Source organism: Leptodactylus fuscus, chromosome 1 (genome assembly GCF_031893055.1).
Source record: "Leptodactylus fuscus isolate aLepFus1 chromosome 1, aLepFus1.hap2, whole genome shotgun sequence".
NCBI lineage: Eukaryota > Metazoa > Chordata > Amphibia > Anura > Leptodactylidae > Leptodactylus > Leptodactylus fuscus.
The window spans coordinates 259,714,585-259,722,289 of NC_134265.1; the positions used below are offsets into that span (position 1 = coordinate 259,714,585).

At 46.1% G+C, this 7,705-nt stretch overlaps 1 non-coding gene across 1 annotated transcript; it reads right to left on the reverse strand.

The window, feature by feature from the left end:
- Positions 1-432: 432 nt before the first annotated feature.
- TRNAS-CGA (transfer RNA serine (anticodon CGA)) lies at positions 433-514 on the reverse strand. Its single transcript has one exon. It is a non-coding gene; the product is annotated as a tRNA-Ser (tRNA).
- Positions 515-7,705: the final 7,191 nt, after the last annotated feature.

Below are 7,705 nucleotides of genomic sequence, written 5' to 3' on the forward strand. Positions count from 1 at the left end.
GGCCATCATATCTCTGGGAGAGGGCTCCACAGGTGGAGGACCTCTGCACCCGCGACAACGGGCCCACTCATAGCCTGAAAATAGGCAAGTTATAGGACCAGTAGTACCCCGCAGGGCACAACCTTTCAAGCCGCTACCTACCATCAGGGAGCGGTGTGTCGCAATCGAAGCAGGAAAGATGTTTCCTCTTGGAAGAGGTTTTCCTCCTACCATCCCCAGGAGGGGTAGTAGAGGATGACATATCCTACAGAGAGAGATAATAGACCATGCAACACTGTCACCATGACATCATACCAGCTTTTAAAAAAAGGGTAAATCTTACCAGGTCCAGTAGACCGGACAGCGAGGTGACTTGGCGCCCAACGTGCGACTCGAACCCACGACCTTGAGATTAAGAGTCTCATGCTCTACTGACTGAGCTAGCCGGGCTGGCGCTGTGAACAGGATCTGAACCTGTGCGGGGAGACCCCATTGGATTTCGAGTCCAAAACCTTAACCACTCGGCCATCACAGCCGGTTCCCAATAAAGTTTGCAAACTGGAAAAGAGTTCAAGATCAATGAACACCACAATCGCACGCCTTCAGCAGATACTGCAGGAAGGTCTCTGACACCAGGCCAGCCAGCCTCTTAATTCTGGCCGGCTGGAAGTGGGCGGAGCCACAATCAAAGCAGGTGAGGCAACCAGCCCAGACAACTAACCCTGTAATCAGGGGTCTGCAAAGATATACATTCCCCCCCACCAAGAGGCCCTTAACACGGGCACTTACCCCCACATCTCCCCGTCTTTTCCGGCCTTTAATAAGGCCTGAATCTTCCCTGAGTGAGCGGCCGCCAGCGCCAGGCCGTTGCCATGGCGCTATGATACTTCCGGCGAAACCGGAAGTGCGCGCTTACAGCGGCCGGCGGGAAACAGGATACACAACAGTGTGGTTCCACCCGCCGGCAGTCCGTGCGGCCACCAGAGGCGGCATGCGGAGTCCCCGGACTCTCACCAAAATGTCAGGTAAGTCACAAGGAGCAGGGGAAGTGGAGGAGAGGGGGGGCAGGGGGGATAGAGGGGGGTAGCCACACATGGCTAACAAGCACCTTCTCCCCGCAGGGCACAGAAGGTGACAAGAAGAAAACAACCGCTCAGGAGGTGAGTGATCCTGCTGAGCTTCTCAAAGAGGACACAAGTCCTCCCACCTGTCCTCTGTCCACACAGGACAGAAAAAAACACGCAGAGGGGAGGTTCTTGTGCCCTCTTATAGGGCCTGCCACGCATTTGATTGGCTAATTAAATATCCGCCTGTCCTACCAGCACACAGGGGCAGAAATACCCCACATTGTGCCGCTGTTGAGGACGACAGGGAACACTGCATGATCAAAGCCATTTCTCTACGCACAGAGAGATATGCCAATTGCACAATTTCATTAAAGGCACATTGAGAGCGTATGACTTTCCTCAGATCTTTATAAATGCAATTTTCTCACTCTATTCTGCCTCCAATGCAAGACTTCAAATAAACAACATCCTATCACCATATTTTGAAATAAGGAACGGTACTAGACAGGGATGCCCGCTTTCCCCCTCCTTATTCATTCTGACTCTGGAAACCTTACTACAAAAATTCCGCCAACACCCCCAAATAAAGGGATTAGATTTTGGCACACATACCTTGCAATCTGTAGCATTTGCTGATGATATTCTATTCCTGATTACGAATCCTGAAGAAGGCCTGCCCACTTTAACTAATTTATTAGAGGAATATGGATCCCTCTCGAACTATAAAGCAAATTCATCAAAATCAGAACTCCTACCAGTATATCTTCCCTCCAAAAAGCAACAAAAAGTTAAAGAATCTTCTCCCTACCTATGGAGACATAACAGTATTAAATATCTCGGTATAAAATTAACGAGTTCCTTAGAGGACCTATACAAAACTAACTTAATCCCCCTTCTAAATGAAATAAAATCAGATCTAACTAACTACGACCTCCTGATGATTTCATGGCTAGGCCGCAAGAACATACTCCAAACATATGTAGTACCAAAGATTCTATACAAGTTCCAGATGTTACCAATCTCTCCCCGAGCTCCTTTCACCAAACGTTAAAATCTATGTTCTCAAAATTCTTATGAAAAAACAAGTTTCCTAGGCTCCCATATAGATTACTGACAAGACGTAAAGACCAAGGGGGAATTGCTCTGCCAGACATGTCCTCCTATTACAAAGCTAACCTTCTATCAAGGTGGCTCTCTTTAAGTTCTCCTACCCCGAATTCTTTGATCCGTTCGATGGCGGAATACGAATTTGGCCTGGATCTGAACAATATACTCTGGACCCCTGCTATAGGTCATACAAAATCTCTAAAAACAGACCTATTGTTGAAGGGCCCGTGCGAAGTCTGGCAAAGTCTCCAACCCGATCTTGCACCCTTCCCATCTAGGGTATTCCCAGCAGACGTCCTTCCTCAACTCATCCGTAAGAATGTCCGAAGCCAAATGGATTTTTGGAATAAACTGTCAGATATACGTTTAGGGAACCTCTTCCTTAACAAGGACCCCATTAGCTTTGAACAGCTTAAATCTTTAACACCAAGCACTAAGCTGACAAGCCTTCACTACGAATGGTTCACTTCAAATGGTGCGCCTCAAACTTAACTAAGTTATCAGAATTGAATAGGCCCTTGACGAATTTTAATACTTGCTCCTCTTCCATCAATGCGGAAAATTGGTCAGTGTAAAAAATTACTACCAGAGTCCTCCAGAAATTACAAACCGGCCTTCTTATCCTCTTGGGAAACTGAACTGAAAAGATCATTCACTGACCAGGAAGTAGAAAAGATTTTAAAAAACGCTCATGGCTTCTCACTTAGCACAAAACTCCAGGAAATGCATTTCAAGTCTTTATCTAGGTGGCACAGATCTCCATCGTGGTTATTCACCAGAAGGTTATGCGAATCAGACACTTGCTGGAGGTGTTCATCCAAAGGTGGTACTCACTTACACATATGGTGGACCTGTCCCAAAATTCAACCGTTCTGGTCTGAAATCCAACAATTGATATACCAAATTACATCTAAGAAGGTTACTCTGACCCCTACCTTAGTTCTTTTATCTCTCCCTCAACATGACGTTACCCCAAGAAGATACAACCTAATTACCTATCTAATAGAAACAGCCAAATCACTGATTCCATTCTACTGGCTTCACCCTGATCCTCCTCCAATTTCGCACCTAATCACCAACATGCATCAACTAGCAAGATTTGAGGAGCTCATTAGCTGGTCCAGAGGCTCACATGCTAAGTTCTTAAACACATGGTCCTCCTGGCTCTCCTACTCCAAAACAAATCTTTCCTCAGATGTGTGAGCGTCTAGGCCTTACTATCTCCCCTCTCCCTCCCTCCCCATTCGCCTGATTTACCTCTTCCTGCCCTAACCACTCACTCCCTATACCTCTTCCTCGCCTTCCCTTGCTCCTATTATAGTCTACTCTATCTTAATTACGTTATACTTAGACAATGCTGTAATTGATGTTAATGACTCTTAATACTCAGATTTATATTAACAGTTCAAAAGACAACAGTTTTTTGCCTACTTCACACTTAAATTGCATTTTTCGCAGATGTATCTATGTCAATTTCACATGCTGTTATGTACCAAAGCTGTTCATCTTGAATTCTATTGTATGCTTTTGTGTTTTAATCTCAAAACTCAATAAAATAAGATTTACAAAAAAAAAAGAAAAGATATGCCAATTGCACAAACAGAGAAACAATAGGATACAAATTTCTCTCTGTATCTCTCTGAATGGCCCTAACTGATTTTATATATATATATATATATATATATATATATATATATATATATATATATATATATATATATACACTCACCGGCCACTTTATTAGGTACACCATGCTAGTAACGGGTTGGACCCCCTTTTGCCTTCAGAACTGCCTCAATTCTTCGTGGCATAGATTCAACAAGGTGCTGGAAGCATTCCTCAGAGATTTTGGTCCATATTGACATGATGGCATCACACAGTTGCCTCAGATTTGTCGGCTGCACATCCATGATGCGAATCTCCCGTTCCACCACATCCCAAAGATGCTCTATTGGATTGAGATCTGGTGACTGTGGAGGCCATTGGAGTACAGTGAACTCATTGTCATGTTCAAGAAACCAGTCTGAGATGATTCCAGCTTTATGACATGGCGCATTATCCTGCTGAAAGTAGCCATCAGATGTTGGGTACATTGTGGTCATAAAGGGATGGACATGGTCAGCAACAATACTCAGGTAGGCTTTGGCGTTGCAACGATGCTCAATGGGTACCAAGGGGCCCAAAGAGTGCCAAGAAAATATTCCCCACACCATGACACCACCACCACCAGCCTGAACCGTTGATACAAGGCAGGATGGATCCATGCTTTCATGTTGTTGACGCCAAATTCTGACCCTACCATCCGAATGTCACAGCAGAAATCGAGACTCATCAGACCAGGCAACGTTTTTCCAATCTTCAATTGTCCAATTTCGATGAGCTTGTGCAAATTGTAGCCTCAGTTTCCTGTTCTTAGCTGAAAGGAGTGGCACCCGGTGTGGTCTTCTGCTGCTGTAGCCCATCTGCCTCAAAGTTCGACGTACTGTGCGTTCAGAGATGCTCTTCTGGCTACCTTGGTTGTAACGGGTGGCTATTTGAGTCACTGTTGCCTTTCTATCAGCTTGAACCAGTCTGTCCATTCTCCTCTGACCTCTGGCATCAATAACGCATTTCCGCCCACAGAACTGCCGCTCACTGGATGTTTTTTCTTTTTCGGACCATTCTCTGTAAACCCTAGAGATGGTTGTGCGTGAAAATCCCAGTAGATCAGTAGACCTTTCTTCCCCATACTGATGCTCGGTTTGAACTGCAGGAGATTGTCTTGACCAGCAGGGTCAAACATGTCTGGGGGCATAAAAGTCACTTTATTTCATGGAAATAAAGCAACGTCTGTTTCATGCATAGCACACGTCATCAGGCTTGCACAAGTCTTTTATTCCATTTCTTTACAAATGTATAAGCACATCAACAGGCAAGCCTGATGAAGTGTGCTATGCATGAAACGGACGTTGCTGGGATTTTTTATGAACGCTACCATTCTTGCTGTTGATGTGCTTATACGTTTTTAAAGAAATGGAATAAAAGACTTGTGCTTTTAAAGAAATCGCTATGGTGAGTGCCTTGCTTCTTCAACTGTAAAATTTTATGGACTTTTATATATATTTTTGCAATGTGCACCACCTGGACTGCAATAAGCAGTGTTATTTGTTAGCGGACTGTCTACACACCATTGCCTTGCCCTGTGTGTTGAAAGTTAAAGCAGTCCATAGAGTCATCCTGAGAACAGTAGTGCCGCTGGTGCTATATATTTCTTCTTACAACTTTGTAGTACCAGTATAGTTGGCGGTTAACCTAGAGCCAGAAAGATGCTGCTGAAGATCTGTGGCCAATGGCAAAAAAGAAAGGTAGTAAACAGGTTGTTCAGGTACATAAGTCAGAAACAAGGCAGAATCATGAACAGAAAGTCAGTAGAACAGGGTAATGATCATCAAAAAAAAGTCAGAAATGGGCCATGGTCTAAACACAGACTACAGCGAAGGGAGAGAAGAGAGCAGGAGTAAGAGAAGCCAGAAGGAGGAGAGGTTCTAGGCTAAGGGGAAGTACCAGCAACAGGGGACAGAGTATGGCTCTGTATACTGCAACTGATAGCAGGGAAGCATCTGGATGTTTTTTCTTTTTCGGACCATTCTCTGTAAACCCTAGAGATGGTTGTGCGTGAAAATCCCAGTAGATCAGTAGACCTTTCTTCCCCATACTGATGCTCGGTTTGAACTGCAGGAGATTGTCTTGACCATGTCTACATGCCTAAATGCACTGAGTTGCCGCCATGTGATTGGCTGATTAGAAATTAAGTGTTAACGAGCAGTTGGACAGGTGTACCTAATAAAGTGGCCGGTGAGTGTGTATATATATGTATATATATATATATATATATATATATATATATATATATATATATCACATATTAAGAAAAAAACTTGAACAGTTAATATGTAGAGATGAGCGAACACTAAAATGTTCGAGGTTCGAAATTCGATTCGAACAGCCGCTCACTGTTCGAGTGTTCGAACGGGTTTCGAACCCCATTATAGTCTATGGGGAACATATACTCGTTAAGGGGGAAACCCAAATCCGTCTCAGGAGAGTCACTAAGTCCACTATGACACCCCAGGAAATGATACCAACATCCTGGAATGACACTGGGACAGCAGGGGAAGTATGTCTGGGGGCATAAAAGTCACTTTATTTCATGGAAATCCCTGTCAGCTTGCGATTTTCGCAAGCTAACTTTTTCCCATAGGAATGCATTGGACAGCGCTGATTGGCCAGAGTATGGAATTCGACCAATCAGCGCTGGCTCTTCTGGAGGAGGCGGAGTCTAAGATCGCTCCACACCAGTCTCCATTCAGGTCCGACCTTAGACTCCGCCTCCTCCGGCAGAGCCAGCGCTGATTGGCCGAAGGCTGGCCAATGCATTCCTAAGAGTATGCAGAGACTCAGCAGTGTTGAGCCAGTTCTGCTCAACTACACCGTGTGCCGGTCAGCCCATCAGATGTAGCAGAGCCGAGGGTGCACTGGAACCCTTGTGCACACTCAGCTCTTCTACATCAGAGCCGAGGGTGCACTAGAACCCTTGTGCACACTCGGCTCTGCTACATCAGAGCCGAGGGTGCACTAGAACCCTTGTGCACACTCGGCTCTGCTACATCAGAGCCGAGGGTGCACTGGAACCCCTGTGCACACTCAGCTCACGCTAATAGAATGCATTGGCCAGCGCTGATTGGCCAATGCATTCTATTAGCCTGATGAAGCAGAGCTGAATGTGTGTGCTTAGCTCAACTACTCCACCAGCGTAGTTGAGCTTAGCACACACATTCAGCTCTACTTCATCATGCTAATAGAATGCATTGGCCAGCGCTGATTGGCCAGAGTACGGAATTCGACCAATCAGCGCTGGCTCTGCTGGAGGAGGTGGAGTCTAAGATCGCTCCACACCAGTCTCCATTCAGGTCCGACCTTAGACTCCGCCTCCTCCGGCAGAGCCAGCGCTGATTGGCCGAAGGCTGGCCAATGCATTCCTATGGGTATGCAGAGACTCAGCAGTGTTGAGCCAGTTCTGCTCAACTACACCGTGTGCTGGTCAGCCCATCAGATGTAGCAGAGCCGAGGGTGCACTAGAACCCTTGTGCACACTCAGCTCTGCTACATCAGATGTAGCAGAGCCGAGTGTGCACAAGGGTTCTAGTGCACCCTCGGCTCTGCTACATCTGATGTAGCAGAGCCGAGTGTGCACAAGGGTTCCAGTGCACCCTCGGCTCTGCTACATCTGATGGGCTGACCGGCACACGGTGTAGTTGAGCAGAACTGGCTCAACACTGCTGAGTCTCTGCATACCCATAGGAATGCATTGGCCAGCCTTCGGCAAATCAGCGCTGGCTCTGCCGGAGGAGGCGGAGTCTAAGGTCGGACCTGAATGGAGACTGGTGTGGAGCGATCTTAGACTCCGCCTCCTCCAGCAGAGCCAGCGCTGATTGGTCGAATTCCGTACTCTGGCCAATCAGCGCTGTCCAATGCATTCCTATGGGAAAAAGTTTATCTCACAAAAATCACAA